The 26871-nt window shown below is 40.9% G+C and overlaps 1 protein-coding gene and 1 long non-coding RNA gene across 5 annotated transcripts in view; one reads left to right on the forward strand and one right to left on the reverse strand.

The window, feature by feature from the left end:
- NFIA (nuclear factor I A) overlaps nucleotides 1-26871 on the forward strand; it is a 708337-nt gene that overhangs the window by 187650 nt on the left and 493816 nt on the right. The gene's annotated exons all lie outside the window — the stretch shown is intronic.
- LOC128322391 (uncharacterized) lies at nucleotides 1513-26825 on the reverse strand. 2 transcript variants are annotated; one of them, XR_008305688.1, is made up of 4 exons: nucleotides 26483-26825; nucleotides 22870-22971; nucleotides 4417-4538; nucleotides 1513-2882 (listed from the first exon to the last, which is right to left on the reverse strand). It is a non-coding gene; the product is annotated as an uncharacterized LOC128322391 (long non-coding RNA). The 2 variants fall into 2 exon arrangements; XR_008305687.1 differs by lacking the exon at nucleotides 26483-26825 and adding an exon at nucleotides 26248-26442.

A 26871-nucleotide genomic window follows, 5' to 3' on the forward strand; every position in this document is an offset into this window, starting at 1 on the left:
AGGGCAGCTGTGCTGGAAGCCAGCATTTTTGTTAGCCTATAAACAATGCAACAGTATATCACTCATATAATGCAACAGTCTATCACTCGATGCAATAGCAGGGGTGAAAATTGAGTTAAAGGTAAACAAAGATGACAGCCACCAGCACAGCTGCAGAAGAATGGTTTGAGCTGCCATCACTACCATATGGTAAGCCCACACCAGCTTTTTTTCTCCAGAGCTCCTGATGTCAGGTCTGAGTTCAGACTTCATGACCAAACCATGGTCTGGCATCTTGGAGCATGACTCAATGGCACACTCTTCTCCTTCCCCTCTTCCTTTTCCTCTCATAAACTCCAGTTCCCTCCCTCACTGATTATTAGGCATTACTTCCAAACTGGGTAAACTATGATTATTACAAATCATATTTTTCTTCCAGATCAGAATTTGAAATTCATAATTAGGTTTCTAATTTTTGGGTTTGTGGAAATCTGTTGTTTGCAGTAACCTTATCTGGTTTTAATGACAAATAATAGTTACCGCAAATGAAGAAGGAACCCCAGCGCATGAGGAGTGGAGGGAGGAGGCACATAGCTCCAAGAGCAACTCTAATGGCCAATTGATAGTCTGCCATTGATGTCAGAACATGGTCTGTGCATGAATCCAAAGAGCTAAATGAAAGTCTTCTAAAGAAGAATGGGAAACTGATTGGCAGGACAATGAATAAAGCAAGTGTGTATTCTGCAATTCTATGCTTACACTATGCAAATGTGGAATTAATATTGACTGCAGAATTTGGCATGCTGAGAATCTCAACTTAATAAATAAAGCAAACCTGATGTAGTTGAGAAAATGAAGTAAAAATGAACTTTAAAAAGTGTGGGTGCTGGGGAAATCTCTGAAACCAAGTGACATACCAAGAGACAGGACTTCCCTCCCCTGTGTTTCTTTGGCACTTCCCTTGACTAGGAGAAGCAAAATAAATATCGTAAGATCAGCAAATATATGCATATTTGATTGATTTGAATAATTTAACCGGTTGGGTTTTCTGCTTTCTTTTAGCACAGTATTTGGATTACGATGGTGCAGATTTTTGATTTATTTTAAATTATGAGTTTCTTTAGCACAAAGCATACACAGCTCTGACTATGTACAGGGTCAGTATCAGGTGATGTCTAAGGTTCTCTCAGGAACTAATTAGAAGCCTGATTCCACAAAGACACATAAAGTTTTCATGAATGCGGTTGGTGTTATTGATTCAGACCAGCGAGGTGCTTGCTCTCTGCAGGGTTTCATTCACTTCTCACACCTGTGGCTCTACAGTGTTGGTTTTATGTGTACTACACCCTCTCAATGCACCTAGTGTTAAGACAATACTAACACTGGTGCCTTTCCTCCCAGTCAGGGGTATAGTGAGACCTTTTTCATTTGGGATGCAGAGACAAATACTAGGGAGGCAAGAAGGTTGGGGACAGGTGATAAAGGAGGTTTATGCTAACAAGTTTTGATAGGTAATGATGACACCTGCCAAAGACCAGTTTGTGCCTTTTAATTCGGAACTGGAACTGGAATTGACATGCTCTGATAAGTTAGATCCACACACTGAGCAACCACTTATCATATGCAGAACCAATATAGGGTTCCTATCTTGTTCCGTTCATTCTGTTCTATTACTTTTCAGAAATTAGGAACATCCTACTGGATCCATGTAGGCCTGTATTCAGTTCCTATTAGTGCGAGTGCACCATATGCAAGAATCTGCAAATGGAAAGAATCTGTAAGGTGGAATTTGTGCACAATGCACAGTCTGTCTGTGTTCACCTCTAGTAAGCCCTCACTGCCTCACAACTGTGAGTTCTCCTGAGGCAACTGCTTCAGAATCAAATAACTGCCCTGGCACCACCCATTGGCATGCCAGCAAAGCATTTAAGAAGTTTCACTTTAAAATTAAATTAATAGCTATAAACATCACTTTGCATAAGCAAATGCTCAACAGCATGTCACATAGGAACTATACATCTCCTTGAACTACAGGTCCTAAAATTAATTGCACAAGCACTATCTATTCTACAGAAAGGCCCTGGGCTAGTCAGCAAATACGGCTTCTGATTGGCTCCACCAGCAAATCACACACACTCTATTTTGGTAATAGATAAGTGTGCATGGGGAAAGTTAAATAAGGTGAATTATTTATCATGGTCATTTGCATAGCGGGTTGGAGGCCTAGAAGTGTTGCAACTAACCTTCATTCAAATCACTCATCAAAACCGGTTTGAAATGAAACCAACTCGAAAGGATTCTGGGAATTGTCGTTCAGTGACAGTAGGCTAGGAATCTTCAGTGGCAGCTCAGCAAGTTCCTATAATTCTTTCAAACTGGTTCAGCTTCAAAACTGTTCTGAAGAGTGCAATGTGGTGGCTGGAGCTTGTGTGTCAGTCCTAAAAATACAGTCTGAAATTAATGCTTAACAAATACATGCTATTATATTTATACTGTTTAAATTTATCTATTTATCTATCTATTTAACGTATTTATATACCACCCCAACCCAAGGTCTCAGGGCGGTTCACAACAAAGCAATAAACAAAACATTTAAATCAATTAAAATTCTAAAAACAATTTAAAACAAATCAATAAACAGTCTAAAAGTTAAGAAGTTTGAAAGCCTGGGTAAAAAGATGAGTCTTCAAACACTTTTTAATAGCCGCTAGAGACAGGGAGACTCTTATTCCCACGGGAAGCGCATTCCAATGTCTCAGAGTGACAACAGAGACGGCCCATCCCTGGGTGGCCACCAGGCGACTTGAAGGTAGCCACATTCTTGATGTATGCAGTGGATGATAGGGATGATGCAGAAGAAGATGCTCTTCTCTGATTAGAAGCATGTGTAATTTGTGAAGAAGCTATCAAATAAAAAGGAAGAAATATTCCTGACGGGAAAGTTTACTGTATGAAGAAGTGTGATAAATGCTAACTGGAATCACTACAAGCTGTTCAAAAGGACTGTCTGTCTTTCAACTCCCTCCACCCCGCCCATTTGTTCAGTCCACAATGGAGGCTTTCGTACTGAAAAGGTGGGCTTTCCTTTTCCCACCTTCTCCTGCCTTGCTCTTCCCTCGCACACCATCTACCCTCTCTGGATCCCCCACCCATTTCCCATTCCATTGCCTACATATCATTCCCACACATCCCCATTGTGTGTGCATGTGTGGTATGCAGAGATCACACGGAGATATGAACTTGATGCCAATAATAAAATGATGTTTTAATGTGTGGTATTTTGGAATACTTGTGCATAAGCAGGAGTGCTGCCAAATACTGTAGCTTCTGCTAGGGTTGCACAGTAGAGGACACACAGCATGTTTTGAGTGGAGGGAGTCCTTCTGGGGTTTTGACTGTACTTCAGTGGTAGTCGAGGTACTTCACTGGGTTTCTGCTCTGCTCTCACTTTTATTTAATTTGTTTATTTATTTATTTATAAATAAATAAATAAAGTGAGAGCAGAGCAGAAACCCAGTTTAATAATAATTAATAAAAGTTATTGTTTAAATAAAATAAAATAAAATAAAATAAATAAGCAGGGCTGAATCATGATTCTAGACAATATATTCTTCACCTGATTTAATAACCTAGAGAAGAAATATCACACACACACATCCATAGTCAAACAAGTATACAATGTTGTGCCTCAAGTAAGAGCTCCCTCAGGTTTTCTGGGCCTCAGATAGCCTACTCACACCACTCTGAAAGCTGAAATTTCAAGTTAGTGAAAAGTTAAGAATTTGAGGATTACAGAAAATTTTGTTTGTGGAGGCAGAATTTTTAATTGGGAAAGCAATGCCTCCCTTTGCCTCCCTTTCGCTACACCCCTGTACCCATTACTATTTATGGACCTCCGTACATTGTGGTTCTTTTCAGCTACCGACATTTAATATAGACAAGTTTCATTTATTTCACCAGCAGTGACTCCTCTTGGGTATGTTACAGCTACTGGCAGCATGCCAACAAACTTGGATCTATGTATTTCCTAAAGGCAGCAAAGGGCACACCTATCATGAAGACAACTTGTTGGGCCAGCTTGTTCAAAATGCCTTGGCAATGTGTGCTATGAGGCAAGTCCAGAAAGCAACAAAAAAGCCAAGTGTTATAAAATTGCCATTGAATGCTCTGTGCAATAATGCATGCAAAACGATGTGTACTTCATTGGCATACATTGGGAATACATTCCCAACTCCAAGGACATTGAAAATACTAGTCGAGAACTTAGCATAGCATGATGAATAGAATAACAAGTTCTATAGGAAAGAAGCTTGTAGAGATGAGTTGTAGCAGTTACCATTAGCACTCCTCTGCTTTGTGTTTGTGAGTGCATTTTCTGTGTGTTTTTGTTAATATTGCCAAGATCTGTTTCATGCGTGCTTGTAAATAACCACTCACCTAGTCAAGTGTGGCCGTCGTGGGGACATGGGCATGGTTTGAAGGCCCATGAACCAACACAGCTCAGCAGATCTGGGCCAGCGGTCTGCCTAGAAAACATATCTGCTGCCCTGTGCTTTATCCTGGAAGAAAAGTCAAATATTAATGTAATAACAATTCCATCTAATCAGAAAGAGAAGCTTTTCCAAACCGGTTGATTCTTTTCTTTTCTATGGGGATTTCTGTGTTCCACAAATGAGTGTCAAAGGAGGTATCTGAGCAAGCAGACTAGTCAAGGTTTTCAAGGTACCAGTAAGTTTGGTGAATTTATTTACAAGACTGTTGGGTCAGATGGGAGGACTAAGATGAACAAGCATCCAGGATATGTTTTAGCCTAAAGTCTCTGTTGTCCTCTAATACTTCCAACTTTGTATGTTCTTTTGAAGAACACAGACAACCTCTGACTATTTGTTAAAAGAGAACCTGACAAAACATTGGCTACCATGTTTGAATTTCTGGAAGTGAGTCTGCCGAGTCATAATTGAAGGTTTGAAAGTCAAATGATTTGAGTGCTAGTTTTAATTACTGCTTGGTGAATTTTAGCGTATGAGGATTGTCACAACTTTCCTTGAGGATTAATTTCAAGCCAGGCATTACAGTGGGAAATTATTAACTTGTACTTTGGTTCAGCAATTATCTGCATTACAAGGTTTATGCAATTAGCTGTTTAAGATGTCATTATATTTTGCCATCTGGTACACAGGAGTTTATGCATATGAACAGGCACGTGTTGAAGTGATTCTGACTATATGACTCTTGTTCTCACCCAAATCATCACTATAATGAGTTGGAGACACTGTGTACAATACATTAATGGCAGGTGCATATCATCAAGCTTCATTTTAATAGAAGACATTCTCCTTTTTTTTTTCCCGTCCCAGTTTTTAAAGTATGCTGAATGAGTACTGGAAAATTAATTTCTCATTTGCAGTTTAGCAAAGACGGAGGACATGTTATTGCAAAAGGAACATCAGTTTTCAGACAGAGCCACAGGATTTAATTCTTGCGTCCTTCTCTAACTTAGAGATATATTTTTCCAGGCATGTCCCATTTAAAAGTAATGGGATATGAGAACATGATTTATATGGACAATTTTCAAAGGAGTGGAGAAAAGTAAATACCTTAAAACTAGGCTTAAAGATTAAATAGCTCAGCAGGATCACCAAGTGGTAGCTCATGTTACATTTGAAAAAGTGTAATAAAAATGTTGCATACAAAATGTGGTTGCATCTTTTATTTCTGCCTAGTCCTGTGCCTTAAACACCTGCACAAAAGACCGAAATTCAACATTTGATGCTTTCCCAATCACATCTCCATCCTGGGGAGAGCTTCAATTGAAACTATATACTTTTAGATATTGCTGTTACCCACCTGAGCCATCACACTGGGTGAGATGCAAAGGGGCTATTCACACACGCAGGCAAAACCTGCCTAATGAAGCCCAGCCTGGTTTTGCCCGCATGTGAGAACCGCCGGGAGCTGTGCAGCTCTGGGCAGAAGCACAATGGCAAGCCCTGTAGGGAGCCCTGGCTGTTATCCGGGGTTAAGGGTCTGAGCGCGCTCTTATCCCTAGCTAACTGCTCATGTGTGAGCTCCACGCAGCACCTACACACAGACTCCTGGCCTGCATCAGGAAGCTCCCCATCATGCACCGTGCACTCATGAGTTGCATTATGGGAGTTCCGGGGGCCTCCCAGCCCCCCAAATCTCCCAGCTGCCAGTAGCAGCTGATGAACGCCTGAGCTCACCCAGCCAGAAGACAAGGATTGTCTGTGGAGGAGGGAAGCATTTTAAGACGTCCTTCCCTGCAGCGTGGAGCCCCTTCGCCCTGATCGTGAGAAAGGGCTCAAATCCCAACTAAAATAAAAATAAAAGCAAAGTAAAATATTATTCCTGTCAGGCAGCTGTTCAAGGCACAAAAGTCATTTTAAAATGGGCAACCCTAATTTGAAATTCTTATACTTTTCCTTTCAAGCTAGAAAAGTTAATATACATCCTGGAATGTAAATTGAAATCTAGAATGGTTCGTAATGCAGGGTCCACCACTTTGCATTTTGATGGAGTACTATATGTGAGTGCTGTAAGATATCCCTGATAGGGGATGGGGCCTATAGTTCAGTGGAAGAGCATCTGCGTGCATAAGATCCCACTTCCTTGCATCTCCAAGATAGGGCAGGAAGAGGCTTCTGCCTGAAACCTTGGAGAGCTGCTGCCAGTCAGTGTAGACAATACTGAGCTAGATGGACCAATGGTGTAACTCAGTATAAGGCAGCTTCCTATGTACCTATGTGAATCTATGTGAAGTAATCTTGTGAACACCTTTTAGGGGACACACATCCACAGTATCTTCCTTTAAAATGACTACATGTGAACATTATTGTGATTAAATGTGCCTAAAGTTCTCAGGTTCCTAGGCAGACTGCTGGCCCAGATCTGCTGAGCTCTAAGGAAAGTTGTTGGTTCATGGGCTTTCAAACCATGCCCATGTCCCCACTAGGGCCACTCTTGACTGGGTGAGTGGGTATTAACAAGCATGTATGAAACAGATCTTGGCAATATTAACAAAAACACACAGAAAATGCACTCACAAACACAAAGCAGAGGAGTGCTAATGGTAACTGCTACAACTCATCTTTACAAGCTTCTTTCCTATAGAACTTGTTATTCTATTCATCATGCTATGCTAAGTTCTCGACTAGTATTTTCAATGTCCTTGGAGTTGGGAATGTACCCAATGTTTGCCTATGAAGTACACATCGTTTTGCATGCATTATTGCACAGAGCATTCCATGGCAGTTTTATAACACTTGGCTTTTTTGTTGCTTGCTGGACTTGCCTCATAGCACACATTGCCAAGGCATTTTGAACAAGCTGGCCCAACAAGTTGTCTTCATGGTAAGTGTGCCCTCTGCTGCCTTTGGGAAATGCATAGATCCAAGTGTCCACAAGTATGCGCTGGTGGGACACTGTGTGAAACAGGATCCTGGACTGGATAGGCCTTGGGCCTGATGCAGCAGAGCTGTTCTTCAGTACATATAAAAAGAATCAGTGCCACTATTTGCCATTTTAGTTGCACATCTACACTGCAACCTTGATAAACCACTATAATAAATATCTCGCAACTCATCACTGAAATATATACAACCAATGCTGATGGGAAAATGCCAGTCACTAAAGATGAGGAATAAGGAAACCTACTCTTCAAGATGCCAGAGCTGAGTTTATTCATAGCAGAAGATGTCCCTGGCCATTCTCCCACTGCTACAAATCAGTCACTGTCAATTGATTTAATGTTCTAAATGATTTTAATTGTAAACCGCCCAGAGACGCAAGTTTTGGGTGGTATAGGAATATTTTAAATAAATAATAATAAATAAATAAGTGTCCCTCATTTTAGCTTGGTGCTTAAGTGAAATAATCACATCAGCACATTTATACAGATGACCTGCCTGCCATCCTCTTACATACCCCAGTATTTGGCATGTTCTGCTAAAGTATGAGAAATGTGAACCTTGTATGCATTTCTCAGGCACACAGCTGTGCAACTTTGCTTACTTTTAGCACATGTATATGTATTTAATTTTCCCTTTGCTTCTCATTTTAGGACCATAGTACAGTGCTCTCAGTGGCTTGGAGCAATGAATTATAACTTAGTTCCCATGAGGAAAAGGAAGCATCCCAGCAAGCTGTGTTTCTAATTAGAATCCCTGAGAGTCACAACATGAGCATTACATTCTGCGTATCTGTGTCCATCTATGTCTGGTATTTTACTACTGAATTACATTAAAAGAGCGCCCTCTACTGTCCCATTTTATTAAGTGAGCAATGGGGAGAAGGACACTGGACTTCTTATAAATTATAATTTATAATGGACATTTTCCCCCCTGCTAGTTATATAACACTAGTGGCATGTAATAGTCCTGTGGAATACATATACAGCATTCTATCATATTAGATATTGCTTTCCCTAAAATGTTTCTGCTGTGGCTAAGGAACGTTCTCTGTGAGGAATCCATAAAATATGTTCTAAAATATGTAAATAAAAAACAAAATATGTGTCTGGTCTTTTCTGGAAAGCTCTGTGATTCATTTCCCCAGTTGGGTTATATAAAAGAAAGGTGTTTCCTACAATCACACTTCAATTAAATTGTCATTTTTCATATGTTGTTCAAAATGATATGACCATTGAAAAGATGGAAAATATTAAGCTGCTGAGGTTTCAGCTTTTGTGGCAAAGCTCCTGAAAAACACACCAAACATTTGTGCAAAAATGTTAGACAAGAGCTTCAGAGGAGAGCTTTGAAGAGGTTTATTCGTACTTAAAATGTGTTAATTGTATGGATAAAGATCAGTAATTTGAGTGAGGATATCCAAGTCGATCTTACATTTTAAGGCGGAGATCTTCACTATTTTTCAAGTGGGGGCCACTTTGGCAAAAACAAAAACAAAAAACACCCTGTCAATGTGAAAGCCATTTCCCACTGCACTGAGCTCCTCACAGTAGTGCACTTTTTTCAATACTACAAGGACCCTTTAGAGAGGCAGAGCCCTCCCTTAAGAGCTGTTGAAAGAAAACACTGGGAAGGGCTACACTTGCCAGTACTCTGTACACACTTTCTAAGATGGTGCAGGATCCCAAGAGGGTTCCATTTCCCTTAAAGGAGTATCCTGGCGCTGGGAAAAGTGAAGCACTGCACGGTGGTAATGGTCACCTTCCCATGGTGCCAGGGGAACTGTGCAGAGTATTCAGCTTTGGCCAAGACGTCACACAGGCCCAATAAACAATTCATCAGGAAACCACACGTAGCATTGATTGAGGCCACCATTGGCCACAGACTTTACAATGAAGAATGCAGTTTTAAGGTGCATTCATATTTTGTAGTGTTTAAACTACTGAAAATGAGCTGATTGGACCCACTGAAAGGTCTGGGAACACACAATGTTGTTGTAGTACTGTTGAAGCTAACCTGGTCACTACTAGATGAAAGACTGAAAGTCTCAGCTAAACTGTTTTGACCTTGCTAAAAGAAAGAGGAAAGATACAAATATAATTAAGAGGATGAGGTTCTTTTTGCTTGCTTTCCTATATACAGTCAAAGCCATAGCCAGCTTTCTTAACCTTTCTACTTTTCTTTGGCTCCTGCAAAAAATGCACTCCCTTTTTTACATGAAAAATCCCTTTAATATTAGTTGAATTGAGCTGTAACTCAGTTTCTGATCATTATAAATCCATTCCCAACAGGGTAACTAAGGAATAGTATGACAAATGAAGTGGGGGATAGTTTATTGGAAAAGTTGGGTTGCTCATATTAAAAAAAAATTTTTTTTCCAGTAGGAAAATATTACTTCCCTGACTTTTTTCTCTTTCTTGTCTTCTAACATGTACAGATCTATATTGTTGAAAGTTAGACTGAAGAAGGGAGAGTAAGATATAGCTTACAATAATGCTGGGGAATGCTCCGCCAGTTGAATATCTGCCTGGTTTAATACCTATTAAAGACACAGGAGCTCGGCCACAAAAGTGGTTCCTGTTGTTATATTGTCTGTGGATAATTATCCACATCCTTCTCTATCTGACACAATTGTGTGGAGAAAGTACAGTATATTATTATTATTATTATTAATTTATTTGATTTCTATACCACCCTTCCAAAAATGGCTCAAAGCGGTTTACACAGAGAAATAATAAAAAAATCAGATAGATCCCTGTCCCCAAAGGGCTCACATCTAAAAAGAAACATAAGATAGACACCAGCAACAGTCACTAGATAGGGCCAGTTACCCTCCCCCTGTTAAATACAGAGAATCGCCATGTTAAAAGGTGCCTCTTTGCCAAGTTGTATATGTGTTGTCTAAGAACCTAAACTGTGGAATTCAGTGCAGAGGATGAACTGGCTTATTAACTGGGTCCTACACAGCTCGCTGGCAGGGCTCTTAATACAAACCTGCAGGTTCTCCCCTATGCTAAGGAAGAGAGGGAGGGAGGAGTCTACAGCATGGATTGCACACAGTTCACAGTGCACAATTAATTCACTGTGCATGGATAGCTCATAGTGTGTACTCACAGTATACAAATACACTTGCCGTGATTTCAATTACTGTGACAATCTTATGCAAATGTATCTAAATATGTATTGCTGCAAATTTAGAAGTGCAGGCACTCTCCATGATAGCCTCTATGCCCATGCCTACCCTGACATCATCTTGACAACCAGAAAAGCCAAGAAGTACCATGTTCCATCCCCGCACATGCCCCCTCCATTACAGGCCTGGTGAAACGCTTTTCTCACTGAACATGGAACAGTATCATATGGGGAAAACATATGATCAGAAGTGACTGTGTGGGCTGGCCACAATCCCTTTCTACCCCCTACCCCACTTACACACAAACACAGTAGTTTGGTTAATATGATCCAACTAACCATGGTTTGAGGAGTGTAGCTATTATTGGCCACATTCGCACATAAGGACCAGTTGAATGGACCAGCGGTTGAATGTACCAGCAGTTCTGTGGACATTACACCCAAATGCAGGGCAATACAGTTTGTTGCGGTGACAAAACTGAGGTTCAGATCTGGAACTCAACTTTGAACCCTTGGATTGTTTCATTGCGGCAACCCAAGGTTGGACGCAGCCTGCCGTATGTCTGAATGCGGAGCTGCAGATTGGAGCCCTGGAACCGGAGTTGAGCGAGGAAGCTCCTCTCTCAACTCTGGCATGATTGGCTGTGAAGGCTGTCCTTCAGTCAAGAAGGAAGCCCACATAGCCGGTTTCCCCTCCTTTCTGCAGTTCCACTGACTGCAGAGAGGATGCTCTCTATTACTTCCGAATTCGAAAGGAAGAGTGGGGGAAGGGTACAGAACCGTGTTCCATTTGACCCACAGTTCCATGTTACGTGATAATGCAGCCATTGTTTTTTCGTCACCATGTCCATATCGTTTTTCTGCAGTGAAGACGTGTTGGGGGAGAAGAAGGCAGAGGGCCCATGTTCATTTATTTTCCCAGGATCTATATCAACCCTTACTACCACCACCACCACCACCACCACGCATGGGTTTGTTAGGTCATGATCATGGAGATAAACCCTTCTCTGCCTTCTGGTTCCTTCTTCCTTTCCTCAGTGCAAAACTCTGATGCAAGAGTCCTAACCTGCACACATCATCCAAGCCAGACCTATAGTTTAAGTGGGGTTACCAAGCTAAGATATGAAGCATGTTTAACAGTATGGTTCAAACAATACGGTTGTTAGCAGGGGCAATGCTAAAACTTAAAAGGGCAGGCGCCTGGGCCTGGCTCAGGCTCACAGCCCAGCCCGCCCACCCTCCCATTTTAATAGCAACAGCAATAGCAATAGCACTTACATTTATATACCGCTCTATAGCCGGAGCTCTCTAAGCAGTTTACAATGATTTAGCATATTGCCCCCAACATTCTGGGTACTCATTTTACCGACCTCGGAAGGATGGAAGGCTGAGTCAACCTTGAGCCCCTGGTCAGGATCGAACTTGTAACCTTCTGGTTACAGGGCGGCAGTTTTACCACTGCGCCACCAGGGTAATAATTATTAAAAATAATTATTAAAAATAATATTATTATTATTAAATAATATTATTAAAAATAATAATTAATAATAATAATAATTAATAATTAATTAATAATTAAACCTTTTCATGCTTTTTAAAGGAATCCAATGCTCTCTTCCCATTTTTTAAGCCAATAATCACGAATTCAGCCACCAATATCAGACCACTCAGGCAACCAAGGAGGGGAAAGAACACAAAAGCATAATGAAATATATACACTCAATAACCAATGGATTTCATTGCTTCCCTCATTTCCTCTTTAACATTTAACACTGCCCTGAGCCATTTTTGGAAGGGCGGTATAGAAATCGAATTAATAGTAATAATAATAATAACAACAACAACATTTATAGTTGGGTGCAATTGTTCTCTTTTCTGATTTTTTGTTTGCTCACATCTCGCTCTCCACAGCCAAGGTGAATATCTCTGTATTCACTACTCTGCCTTGATGTTGTTCTTCAACATGCACTGCCCTTGGTTTTGTTCTATCTCTAGGCTGTGTGTCTACCAGATGTTCCTTATATCTTTTTATCAGGAATCGATCAGTTTTGCCAATATAAAACTGCATGCACTCCAAACACACCATTTTATATATCACCCCTTTCGTCTCATACCTCCCCTCTTTATTCTCACAATAAAGAGGTTTAATGAATCTGGTTTAATAACTTATTTTTACACTTATATCCTGCTCTAGCTCTGAGAGCACAGAGCAGTGTACATGGTTATATTTATCCTCACAACAACCCTGTGAAGTAGGTTAGGCTGTGAGATACATGACTGGCTCAGAGTCACCCAGTGACTTTCATGGCTGAGTGGGGATTTGAACTCAGGTCTTCCCAGTACTAGTCCAACATTCTAACCACTATACTATGCTGGCTCTCTGTGTGGTTGTGAACCACAGCTTCCAGGTTCAGATGGCATATTGGGCTGTGGTTTAGCTAATCGCGATTCCTTCTTCACAGCCAGGACTGGGAGGGGAAGAAATGGGAAGGGGAGGAAGGAGTGCGAGCGTAGCGCTCTTTCCCACCATCATTGACAATTCAACAAACCATAGTGTTTGAACCGTGCTGCCAGAATCTGGTTTCATCTCCTGGTTTGTAAATTGCAGTGAAACTAGACTTGGCACTCCTTCCAGCTGCATTCATGTCCCAACAAACAAACCATACTGCCTGAACCAGCTTGGTGCTTCCTTGTGAGACCAGGACGGCCATTTTGGAAATCCCAGCACAGATTTCTTATCTGCAGATTTGTTCACTAGTCCCTTTGCTTCTGTGTGCCCTTTTCTCTGTTACTACGCAAAAAGGAAAGTGGAATTTGCTCATATGCTGTAGCCAAAATACACATCCATTCAGCTAAGCAGTTAACATTACATGGACATTCTGTCCTCTCAGCTGACCCAGCCCCTCAGTAACGTTTATATAAATTAAACCAAAGGCCAATGATATCCTTGACTCCACAGGGTCACATATATTTCCACATGGTGTTTGTATATGTAGGTGGACATTTTAAAGATTATACTGCAAGTGGTAGAGTGAGATTAGCTGAAGGGGATGGTGTTTCATAAATGAGGAATATAGAAAGACTCTCTTGGAGTTTTGATTGTATCACTTGTATGTTTTCTTATTTTAAAAAATTAAGTATGTTTGGTCATGATTGTCATAATTGTGTACTCACCAGATCTGGCATTGCTGACATTTTTAGTAAGTTGCAAAACTTGCTTTTGAAACAGTTTGTCTTTGTTGCTATTATTACATATTCATATTTTATTATATCCAGCTGCTTTCATTTCAGTTCATTATTCAATTGCTTAAGTCTTGATTGTCATCAAATTTGTGTGGAGCTTTTCTCATATTTGCGAGAAAACCATGTTACAGCCTTTGAGGAACACTACCCAGGGTTCACCTCTAGGTGGCATGCTAATCGCCTCACTCAATTTTTCAAGTGATAGATAACTCAAAGCATTCCTTTTACTGTCCTGCATACACAACTCCAAAAATACTTAGCTGTTTCCTTAGTTCCCCACTATTGATTTTTGTTGTTCTTGTTGTTTAAATATATAGATACATCCCAGCCCTTTGGGCCTAGAGCGGCTCTTGATGAATGTTTTCACTTCAAAACACATTTATTTGTAAAGTGGAGTGACACCCTGACTGCTAAAAGCCACATTAATATGCAAGCTAGCTTGCTTTTGCATACCATTCACCATCCCAGACAGATTTCCTGCTTAGAGCTCGAAGGGGGGAAGGGGAGGAGGGAACAGAGATTGCCCGGAATCAAATGAGAAAGACCTTGTGCTTTTGAAGTCATCATTCTGTGAAAAAAGTAGAGGCAAGAAGAAGAATCTACAGTACAGCACTAAAGCATGTGTGAATATCCGAAATTGTATTTTCTTCCCTCATCTCTAGCTGTACAGTATGCTGAGATCTGTTTACTTCAGCAACAGGATTTGGGTAGTGAATCACTCACTGTCTGTAATGCTTCCACCTGAAGCACTTGTAGCTCTATACAACTTGATGATTATAATCATCATCATGATTACTGTAATTATTCTACTTTTTAGTGTTCCAGGTGTTTCCCAATGTCCCCCTATGCTTTTTTTACATTTGTATTTTTTAAATCATAGAATCCTTAAGGATTGCAAATGTACACTTTGGGATAGTCCAGATTTACTTTCACTTAAGACACATACACACTCCTCCTCTTGCCCTAGGAATGACAAGGCTTTTCACAGAACTTGGGAGGCTCTAATGAATATGCTCACACCTATCTTGGCTTTCAATATCAATATAGCTAGACCTTTTTAAATATACAAACACCAAGAACCCCAATTTATACCTCTACAGAGGTATGCCTTCACTAAATAATGGATAGCAGACAATTTTTTCAGCAATGTTTGGAAAGTCCAAAAACAGTCCTCCCTCCCTCTTGCTCTCCATCTCTACACACACACACACACACACACACACACACACACACACACACACACCTTGTATCTCTTTTCAGTCAATGAATTATAGGTTTTTACCCATCACAGTTTAATGATATAATCATTTTAATAATCCACAGACAGGCAGAGGTCATTAGACTGGATCTTTTTTAACATTACATCAGCTGATACGAGAACTACACTACTCTTTACAAAAGTAAGCTGCTAAGCAGGTAGTCCTTTTTGCTTTTCCAAAATATTTTTTAGTTATTAGAGACCCCTTTCTGAAGTGGTCAGTCAAATGGGGAACTGAAGCATACACAGGAGACAAGGAAGGTTTACCGCAGAAGCTAGAAACCTCAGAAATGCTTTCCTTACCTTAACTGCATATGTGTGTTGGTGTGTGGATGGTGATATATTTACTTCCAACTTTATTGCACAAACCCTTTTAACAGAGTCCTAATTAATTTGCTTTTCACTCTGTTATATATATTACACTTTTCAGTAATGATAGGTATCCATTCCAGACTTATGCTTTAAAACTGCAACTGATCTTTCCCTTTTTAAATCTCACCATTGATTTAAGGGTTAGTTAATAGACTGTTTATGAACAGTATACTATGTTTATGACCATGCAAGCAGTCCCCACCACACACTTATCTAAGTGGACAAATATAACAGGTGAACAGGGCAATCACAGATATAATCAACAGCAAGTCCTATTATCACAGATGTTGGTTAGAGTTCTTTTTTCTTTCTTTGTAATCTGATTGAGGCAATGCTCCTAGTGAAGGCAGTGCACATTGTCTTGGCCTATCTCATCATGACCAACATTTTGCGCAGAGAAGTTAAAAATAATAGCAATTGCATTAATTAAAAATGAAAAGTCAGTTCAAAATATATACTTTTGTACATTATAAATTAAATTATAATATAGTTTACATTATTAATATTAAATTAAATTATGCCTTAAATTAAACTGGAGATTATTTATCTCAACTGTCCCTTTGGAATATGCTACTTTTAGAGTTGTTGATATTTTTAAGGCAACTTACAATCATTTTAAGACAAGACTGTTCCAAAACAAAGATTTATTTCAAGCCTCTATGAGCAAAAGGTGTCTTCTAATAAACAATAAAGCAAATCAATTTTGTCTAAGTTGATTATATGAAATGCACTAGCTCTTCAGAGGATTATATCAGTTAATATATCGAGTTCTGCAATGTCCAGATTCTGATGATAGTAGGAATTGTCTTTCCAAGACAATGATGTGCCAAGACAATTTTGGCAGATGTCTGTAAGTCTTATAGAGCCATTTCAAAACACATAATATTTTCTTCTGTTTCGTGAAATAATTCCAGCAAAGGATCTATAGTCATGCTGCAACCCAGAATTTGGGATTTAACTCCTACAACATGTGCCCAATAATGCTGTACCACTGGCATCAGAAATATGCTATTTTCAATGCTATTTTACTTCAGCTATATATTAGGTGTATTTTTCCACATGGGTACATAGGGTCAGTGTCTGAACTGATTACTTTAAAATAATCACATAAGGATTTTACCATTTTCTTAAATTAGACAGATAGATAGATAGATAGATAGATAGATAGATAGATAGATAGATAGACAGATAGATAGATAGATAGATGTAGCTATAATTGAGTGGATGGGTTCAAAGAACCCAGGCCCCTGGGCTGCTGAGAGCCACCTAGCTCTATCCCTCCCTATTTTCTTCATTATATCTCTCACTCCAAGGGGCCACCAGAGAAAGGGGTGAACACGGGCCCCTTCGCTCCTAACTATGCCCCTGGATGGATGGATGGATGGATGGATAGATAGATAGATAATAAATAGGGGGAAAATAAGGTTTATATAAAAAAATTTAAATATATAATAGTATATAGACTTGTTAAAGTTTGACAGAACATTTTTATCCTCAAACTTGACATCATTCATATATATATATATATATATATATATATATATATATATATATACACACACACATACACACACACACACACAATTGTCCATAATTAAAATCATTCTCATTTGTTTGGGGTTCTATTCAAATTATATTAATTCAAAATTAATCTTGAATGTTAAGAACCACAATTTTGATATCAGAGGACATTCCTAAATTCTTTCAGTCCTGATACAGAAAGCTGTGTGCACTCAGATTTGAGCATAGTTTGTGTGTATATTTGTGAGATTCACTTCCATTGAAATTAGTATGGAAGTCATGCTGGAAGGAGAAGCTCTGAGGGCTCATTGTAGATCCTATAGCCTAAATGTATGGCTAGACTTGGGCAGCTAAGATGAAATAAGTCCCAGTGATATTAGTGGTACTAGCTTGTTTAGTAGGCATTTTCATGTATTGTTCATCTCAGAAAGAAAGCTAATAGCATTGGAATATTCCCTGTACACCTTATGACGCAGTCCTGAGTTATATGGACTAAAAAATAGAAAATAAGAATGCCCAAACCTTCAACATATTTATATGGAAGTCTCATTAATTACAACCTGAGTGACTTTCATCTATCTGTTGCCAGCTACCACTCCCTTCAGTGTGTGTCAATACTCCCAATAGCACAGTTGCACAGGACTCTACTCCTGTACTTTAGCACAACACAGGGAATGATGAGGACTACTGCCTAGAAATTGGGCCACAAATCCGAGCTGCAGCACCTATGTACAGCCTGTGATTTCTTGTGTCAGCTGTATAGACAAAAAGACAATTAGTGCCTATTATATACTAACACTTTGTCACCTCTGGATAAGAGCTTCACTGAATAAAGCATGCAAATCCAGTAAAACATCAACAACATGCAAACTCATCTTTAGGCTCCAAAATAAACTTTGAGCTACAGTAACACAGAAGACAATGACAGGAGACCATCAGCACTGACTTGACCATATATTAACACTCACTTTCACAGAGATGGGATGAAGTAAACTTACAATGAAACCAAAATGCACCTACCAATTATGTTCTAGGTACAGAGAGGAACGAACCATAGACATTGAAATAAAATACAATGAACTAAACATTTTAGTTATCTTTCAAAAATCCATTGGCTAAAAACCAAATGCAAATCTGAATGAGGATTTGTGACTGAGGGTTTTGTTTTTAGCTTGTAATGTAATCTTCCTTGACAGTCATGCAAACCAGTGGTAGTTTGAAATGAATTCCTATCTGTTGAAATGAATTGAAATATATGGGCCTTAAGGGAACTTTAAGATCAGGCTGCTACTCCACATAAATGTGAATTTTGGTGAACACTTAAGAAGGGAACTCTTCTAAAAGGACAGAGCAAAGCATGCCTTGTGTGTGAAAGAGAAATAAATACATATACGAAATACACATTTCTATTCTGAACAAGTGTGATAAGCAGAAAAGCAACTCCACTTTTCTATTATAGCAAAAGTTTCCTAGCAATTATGATTTCATTATTTCTAGGACTAACTGTAAGGCTTTTGTTTTTCTAAGAAAAGTGAAAGCCTTACAGTTAATCCTAGAAATAATGAAATCATAATTGCTCCGAACTGATAAGATGAAAAATATCTTTGAATATATAACAATAATTGTGGCCTATGGACACAACCAAACTCCAGGTTGATATGCATTACCATTGAAACCATTTGTTAAAAACTACTAAAATGTTGCAGCTACAATACTGCCGGGAACTGGCATGAAATCAGATCTGCCTAGACTTATTGAATTAGTAAATAAAGCCAAAATCCAGCATTGCTTTGGCACTGGCTACCAGTTTCACTCTCTTTCTGTATGTGCACTTCTGTGCTCATGCAAATGTATGAAAAATACAGACCTCGGGTCAGACAGCTTGTTGATCTACTGTGCAGATGGAGGAAGGAGAATGGTGGGAAGGAGAAGGAGAATCGTCCTGCCAATGTATGTTGGTTCTTAGATAAAGTGGAATGTGTATTTATACTTTCAGAGTGAATTCTTCCCTGAGATGTATTCATGCCTATCATTTTGTTAGCAGTAGGTACAGTGGATAGTACGATGTACACACACACACACACACACACACACACACACACACACACACTCCTCTTGTTCCTCAATAACTATGTTCTATCTGCTTTTTTCTTTTTTAGCCAACCCAGGTGCTTTTAATTGCATCTGCACAGTTCTCCAAACTTAACTTGTGCACTAAGCTTGGCAACTGTAACTCAAGTCAGTTGAGAGGTTGGAAAGAAGCCCTCCCATATGTTCTAGCTGTAGGCTTCATCATAATGCTCAACATACATGTAATGTTGAGGAGCCAGCTGGAAGCTTCCTATTGTTGACGAGTTTGAGCAGGGTTCTTTATTCCTGTCTTGTGAAATGATTTCCATCTGCCCCACATTCTTGGAATCATGTGATGATTATAACTGCAGAATCCTGGGTTTAGGCCCAGATTGGAAAATCAAAATAAAAGATGCTCTGGGGATGTGATATCTGCCTATCACAGTACTGTAGAATTTCTCAGTACTTGATCCTTAGTCTAGAGCCAAAATGGCTAGGGCCTCAATCCTATGCACATTTATTTAGCAGTGAAATCACATTCAACTAAATACTTTTGGCTTCTAAGGAATTCACTTTAAGTGCATTGGAACATTCATGCTTCAAAAATGGTGCCATAGTGTAAGGAAAAGCACTGTTTCACTTTCATATTCCCATTCCAGCCACATTCCCATTCTAGACAAATTTTCTTTAATCAAGTCCTCTTGATTTTGATAACTATCATGCAATCATGCTTTAGATTACAGGGCTATTTTAGTTTGCAATTTCTGATTCAGCAATGTGAGTACAATGGGTGGGTTAACTTCTTGCTGAGAGTGCTCTCCACCCTATGTATCACCTATATAATCCAAGATGGTTCCAGAAAAAAGAAAACAATATGGGTTAGAAGTACAGAAGTGTCCATCTGTTGGTAAATATTCATGTTTTCTCTTTGCCTTCTTTGAACCTCATGCACCACACACACCATGCTGATCCGGAAGAAATTTTTACACAGATAGATTAGAACTGGAGGCAGAAAAATGTTGCCTCCTCTTGCTTCATGGTATGGCAGCTTGTATGCCTGAAAGCACCTACAGAGTCTTGCAGGGCAAAAATATGATTTCCAGTCCCCTGCAGTGCCTACTGGCACCTTCTGTTTTAAACCTATTAAGGCTGTTCTCACAAGCAACCTAGCCAAGGCTACTTGTGGAGATCTGGAATCCGCATGGATCCTGGTGCTCCCATTCAGCCTAGCCCCATTCCCAAGCCTGGCTCTGTCTTAGCCAAAGTTAAGGGAGCAAGTGCTTAATTTGGCTGCTGGGCTCATGCGTCTCCTCAGTGCTTCATGATGGGCACCTCGAGATGGGCGCCTAGAGTGGATAGTGATCAGCACTTCTCCCAGCAGTACAGGTTGTGTGGGCATGCAGCTCGTGCACTGAAGAAGCAACCATTGATCATCTGTGGGGAGGTAGGTTGAACCCTGCCTGCCCACACAGTTGTGTGAATAGCTCCATTGCGTTACAGCTGTAATTAGTGGTTTTGAGCTTTCCAGAGTTTCTGTAAGTGAGAAGCTGCAGTTCTATGCCAAGGAATTTAAACTTAGAATTATTTCCATGGACTTCATCTATCTTATCTCCCTGAAGTGGCTCACAAAAACACAGGAAAAACCATAACACAAAACATTAAAGTAAGATAAAACTGTAGTTAGTAACAGACTTAAAATGGGGACAATGACAAAATAGGAGAGAATTAAAAGAACCTCAGCTACTAGGCAGATTAAATATCTGCTGGAACAGAAATGTTTTCAACAGCAACAAAAATGAAGGATGGGGCAACATGAGCTTCCCTTATAAGCCACTTCCAGAGTTTGGGTGTGGCCATAAGAAAGGCCCTCTCCTGCATCTAATCAAATGTGACTTGTATGGCAGGATGTGGGGAAGAGTTCTTTCTAGTACATATTAACATATGGTCAGGTTCGCACAGGAGAAGGCAGTCTTTCAGACATGCTGGTCCCAAGCATTTAGGGGCAACCATCCCTTTGAACTGTGCTCATAAATTGACTGGTAGCCAATGTAGCTACAGTAGGCCACTATTTTTTGATTGATTAAGTGCCGTCAAATCAGTGTTGACTCCTAGCAATGACATAGATAGATTCTCTCCAGGATGATCTGTCTTCAACTTGGCCTTTAAGGTCTCTCAGTGGTGCATGCATTGCTGTCATAATCAAGTCCATCCACCTTGCTGCTGGTCATCCTCTTCTTCAATTTCCTTCTACTTTTCCCAGCATTATGGACTTCTCAAGGGAGCTGGGTCTTCTCGTAATGTGTCCAAAGTATCATAGTTTGAGCCTGGTCATTTGTGCCTCAAGTGAAAATTCTGGATTGATTTGTTTGTTTTTGTTTGACCCATTTGTTTGTTTTTTCCTGGCCGTCCATGATATCCCCAAAAGTCTTCTCCAGCACCAAAGTTCAAAAGCATCAATACTTTTTCTGTCTTGCTTCTTCAAAGCCTGCTGTCACATCCATAGAGTGTCACAGGAAAAACCACTGTCCGAATGATTCTAATCTTTGTAGGTATAGACATGTCACAGCATCTAAATATCCTTTCCAAGGCTTTCATTGCAACCCTACCAAGTTATAGTCTGCAGTATATTTCTTGACTGCTGGATCCTTTACTGTTGATGTACCTTTACTGTTGATGTTAAGCTGAATTAGTCTAACTTCTCAGAAGCACCAGTGCTTCTCCCATTGTACCAGTGCTTCATTAGTCAGGATTCAGCCAGAATATTCTTAGTTGCAAACCCCTGCCTGCATTATTGTGGTAGGCGACTATTACTACTGGTGCTTCTATGAAGTTAGACTAACTCAGCTTAACTGCTAGCTCAGCAGTGGAGGGTGGAGGAGTTTGACCTCCCCATTCCCAGAAAGTGTTCTGTGCCACCACCACCCCCAAATGTCCCTGAGAGTCACACAGCCCTCAGGGACATATTTTCAGATAGCACAGAGGGCTTCCTGGAGAAAGGGAGGTTACTGAAATGCTCGCACGCACACAGACATACACAGACACAAGCACCAGTGCAGCATTAGTATGGGACACTTTAGAAGAAATTGGTGTTATACTATTACTTTTCCCGATGTTCAGTAGTCAGGATGTCAGTCACCATTATTTCAGAAATCTAGCATGTAGGACAAAGCTATCACCCATCACTTTGTCCCTTTTGTGCCTCCCCAATGTTTTGTTCTGATGCCATCACTGTTGGATTTTATATAGAAGCTATTTGCAGCTCAAAGCTTAACATGTGCCAGGTTGGCAGAGTTTTGAAGTTTGACTTGTATTAATACTCGTAATTCTTAAGTGCAAGTAATAAGAATTCAAACTGCTGATGCACCTGTTTGCACTTAATGTAGAGTGGCAGTGTTTAGCTGCAAGTAACACTCATGACCCTCTCATTGACATGGAAGACTAGTAGGGCCTTTGCTGACTTCTTCTTCTTCTTTTTTTTAATCACTGCACACCATCTGTGATGTAACATAGCTGCAATAGAAGTGCATGAGATAATGCTATCAGAATTGTAGCCTGAAATCAGTGCCTGGATTTGACTCATACACTTTAATGGTGCTAGAAAGGAACATAACCAGAGAACAAATACAGAATTGATAGTGCATCATTTCTGTAGTAGAAGTTTAAAGAAGTTAGGTGACTCAGGGTAGGGGGAAGACTCATTTGTTATTATCTGTCTATGTCTAAGTAAGAGCCCAGTTTATGTATGCTTACTTGGAAGTAACTGCTTCCTCCCAATAAATTGTGCATAGGATTGAAGCCATGCAGCCTCATCCTATCAATGCTTACTCTAAAGTTGTATTTATACTTGTATTTATATCAGGCACTTACCTTTATTTATCACATTGATATCTTGCTTTTTAAAAAATGAAAATAATAGCTTTCCAAATTATTTGCTGCCTTTTTCCTCCTCTGCAGAGCTTCTCAGGGTAGCTAACAAAAACATATAAACAATAAACAATATTTAGAGAAAGTGAACAAACTATTAAAATGGAGGCATTAAATCAACAACTATAAAACCACTTCTTTAACCATAACAACTTATTCCATTTTATCCTCATAGCAATTACTAGTCTGTGAGACGGTGACTGGCCTAATATCACCTGGGAAGTTTAATGACTGAGGGTGGCTTAATACATAATTCTGGTTGGCAGGAGCCCACATTCTCAGCACCTAGCTGGTACTTCCATGCATTTTTGTGTTGTGTGAAGCTGTCAATGTCAGGTTCCTGAACAGCACTTTTCTCCAGGAACCCAACATCTGTTGGCAAGATGTGAGATTGGTTACAGATATTGGGTTCCCAGAGTGAGCGTGCTGTTCAGGAACCAGACATTGGAAGCTTCACACAACACAAAAATGCATGGAAGTACCAGCTAGGTACTAAGAATGTGGGCTCATGGTTCCTGCCAACCAGATTTGCCACATTATGTATGAAGCCACCCTCAGTCATTAAACTTCCCACAGAAATGAGCAGAAGTACCATCTCATGTTGGGAACACATGCTCAAAGAAACCAGAGGTTCCCACCAGCCAGACTTGCCATGTTATGTGTGAAACTGCCCTGAGTATGTGAACTCCCAGTTTAATTAGTTTAAGTCCAATGCCAACCACTACATCATACTGGCTCGCCATCAGAAGCCTCCACTCTGAATGGTATTGTGTTGGAAGTTTCTATTCTGAATGCCAGTAGTTGGTACTCTGAGAACATAAGAAGGGTCCTGCTGAAATGGGCCCAAGGCCTATCTAGTCAAGCATCCTATTTCCCACAGTATCCAACCAGATGTCTCTAGGAAGCCCATACGCAAGAGTTGAAGGCATACTCCTCTGCCACTATTGTTCCCCTGCAACTGGTAGCCTAGGGCATCCTGCCTCTGAACCTGTAAGTACTAGCATACAGCCATCAAGACTACTAGCCATCAATAGACTTGTCCTCTGTGAATTTGTCTGCTTTTAAGGCTATTTAAGCTAGTGGCCATCACATCTTGGAGCAACAAATTCCAGAGTAATTATACACTGTGTGAAGCAGTACATCCTTTCGTCCATCCTAAATCTCTTGCCAGTTGGTTTAACTGGATGTTCTCTGGTCCGAGTGTTGCATGAGAGAGAGAGAAACTTCCTATCCACTCTCTCCACACCATACATACCTGTATAAGCTTCAATCATATCCCCCCTTAGTCACCTTTTTTCTAAAGTTAAAAGTCCAAAATACTGTAGCCATTCCTTGTAAGGAAGTTGTTCTAGCTCTTGATCATTTTGGCTTTCCCTCTTCTGTACCTTTTCCAGCTCCATAATATGCTTTTTGAGAGGCAGCAACCAAAACTATACACAGCATCCCAGGCATGGTCACACTATAGGTTTGTCTAAGTGCATTATTACTATTACATTACTTTTACATTATATACTATGAACAGTTTTGTTTTCAAATTTAGAATTTGCCTTTTTCACTGCTTTCAATCCACAATGACTCTAAGGCATGTGAAGCTGGGAGCTGTCACTCCAGGGTGGATGCTGTCCCTTACACTTCCCAACAGTTCCCAGACTGTAGTAGCATCTTTGACATCAGATGCTACTACGGTTTTGCAATTTGCCACTTTTCGCTATTCCTTCTGGACAAGCAGCATGTCCAATGTTTAAGGCCTTCATTCATCCAGAAAATGGAAAGTTGCATTAGTTATGTGCAAGACTGTAGTTCTATTCAGACCTTATGCTGTATGAGCATACAGTTGTCTGCACATGTGTACATGTTTGTGTGTGAATAAATGTGTGCTCATTTCAAAAGTGAGCCCAGGGAAAGCCTGACTCAGTTGCAGAATGCAGGTAGGAACTATACTGCTGTACATGCTTTGAATGCAACATGTGAATTACTGTACATGCATACAGTTCTGTATGTATGTACATTATAAATAGACTGTACATGTGCTGAACATAATGTGGGAATATGGCTTGAGTCTATACAGTGATGAGTAATAACAGAGTAAGAAATAACAGACTGAAAGGAAATGTAGGGATATAGTGGTCCAATAAAGCCATGGGCTGTCACCAGAAGGAGGAATGTGGGTGTGCAAGAAGCCTTCAGCTGCGTGAACCTCAGGAACACATTTATGCGAGTGTAAAGGACTTTGGGAAGTGGAGAGATGCAAATATCACTCCCCCTCCCCGTCTGCCCCCCCCCCGCATGGCTGCACAAAGAAGTCTTTTGGTGCAAGGACACTGAATGCTGCTTGAATGCTTGCTGCCCTCCTCAGCCCTCCTTCCAGTGATGGAGGATTGCACATCGTCATGACCATGGGGTGCAATATTTTAATGCACCATCAAGTGGACATTTACCCTGCAATTGCATGAACTCCTTCTGCTCCTGTGCTCCCTGTCTCCTGAATATCTTATCCTTGCCCAGCACAGGTTGTAGAGTCATTTCTGAAAGGGACATATGTCAGTTCTATGGGTGAAGCAAGTCAAGCACATATTCTCAAGTGTGATGGAAGGGCTTTCTCTTTTCGTAGGTCAGCAAATATGTGTCCAAAACCCTTCCATACCTGGCCTTATCATCTTGCTGTACCATGCAAGGCAAACTCAGGGCTGGTGCATTAAAGGACTTTGATGACAGCCACGGGCCAGCCAGTGTTAAAACATTTTCAGCAGTGCAGTCCTGCTGAGACGGTTTCCTTGGAAGTCAGTCCCTGTACTGTGTTCAGTGGAGCTCACAGGCTGAACTCACCCATGGCTCTCTTTCCCACTGCAATCAACAGACCTTAACAAGAACTTGGCTAAATGGTGTCTGCTGCTATTGCTAGTACCGCTGCTGGGGCGGAGCGGGGGGGGGGAATACTGCTAGTACCGCTGCATGGGGGCGGAGGGGAGATCACTCTGCATGTGGCTCAGAGTCACACTTCGATCTATCAATAATGTTCGGCGCCTATCTTTCCGTGAGCCTGTTTCTTCGAAAAGACCCGCGCAATATTCTCTGATCCTCCCCCTTTCCAGCCTCCCGACCCTCTCTCGCGTGTCTGTGTTTTTCCAGCCTCTGCCGTGGAAACCTCTCATCCCAACGCGTTTGGACCACAGGCCAGACAAGCGTGTGCGACTGTGGTGCTTTTCCAACGCCGTGAGCGTAGCCATTGCCCCCTCTGGCAGAGCAGGAGGGCGGAGTGGGCGTCTGGAGAACCTCCGTCCCCAGGGACTTGTTGTCCACCCAGGCGCAGAGGCTGCTTACCTTAATCTCCAAACCGCGTAGATGACCGCAGGTTTGGTGCCCCCTCTTTTCCTTTCCCATGTAGGGGGCAGAGAGAGGGGCGCGCAGGAGCGCAATCGCGTTCTGCTTGTGAGTGACCAGATTCCTATAGAGGCTGCTGCGTTCGCGTCAGTTTCACCCTCCTACGTGCTCCTCTCGCTGTCTAGACTATCCCCCCCCCCCGCCAACCCCGCCACCGCTCCACCAGGCAACCTACATCGCCAGGCGCCTGTCCACAGTCAGTCAAGGGACTCTTTCCTCCTGTTTTGCCTCAATGTCGAGCTCCCCGGACTGATTCCTGTCGCCTCCCCCACCCGCCACCCGCGCCCCGCGCCCGCCGCCGCAAAAGGAAGCGAGAAGGGGTGCGGGCGGGGGGCGCCGCCGCATCCTATATCTTGCCGCTCCTTCTGGGAGCTGTTTCGAGTGACCTCGCGGGGAGCTGCGCTTGGAGCGGCGCGCGATGATTCGCTGCGATAAATCACCTTGGCTATCCTCAGTGCTGAACTTCCATTATTCAGCTGAATGTTTTGTGGGTGGTGTTTTTTTTTTGTTGTTTGTTTGCTTGCTCTTTTTTTTTTTTTTTTAAATATACGAAGGACTGCGGCA

Source organism: Hemicordylus capensis, chromosome 4, assembly GCF_027244095.1.
Source record: "Hemicordylus capensis ecotype Gifberg chromosome 4, rHemCap1.1.pri, whole genome shotgun sequence".
Lineage (NCBI taxonomy): Eukaryota > Metazoa > Chordata > Lepidosauria > Squamata > Cordylidae > Hemicordylus > Hemicordylus capensis.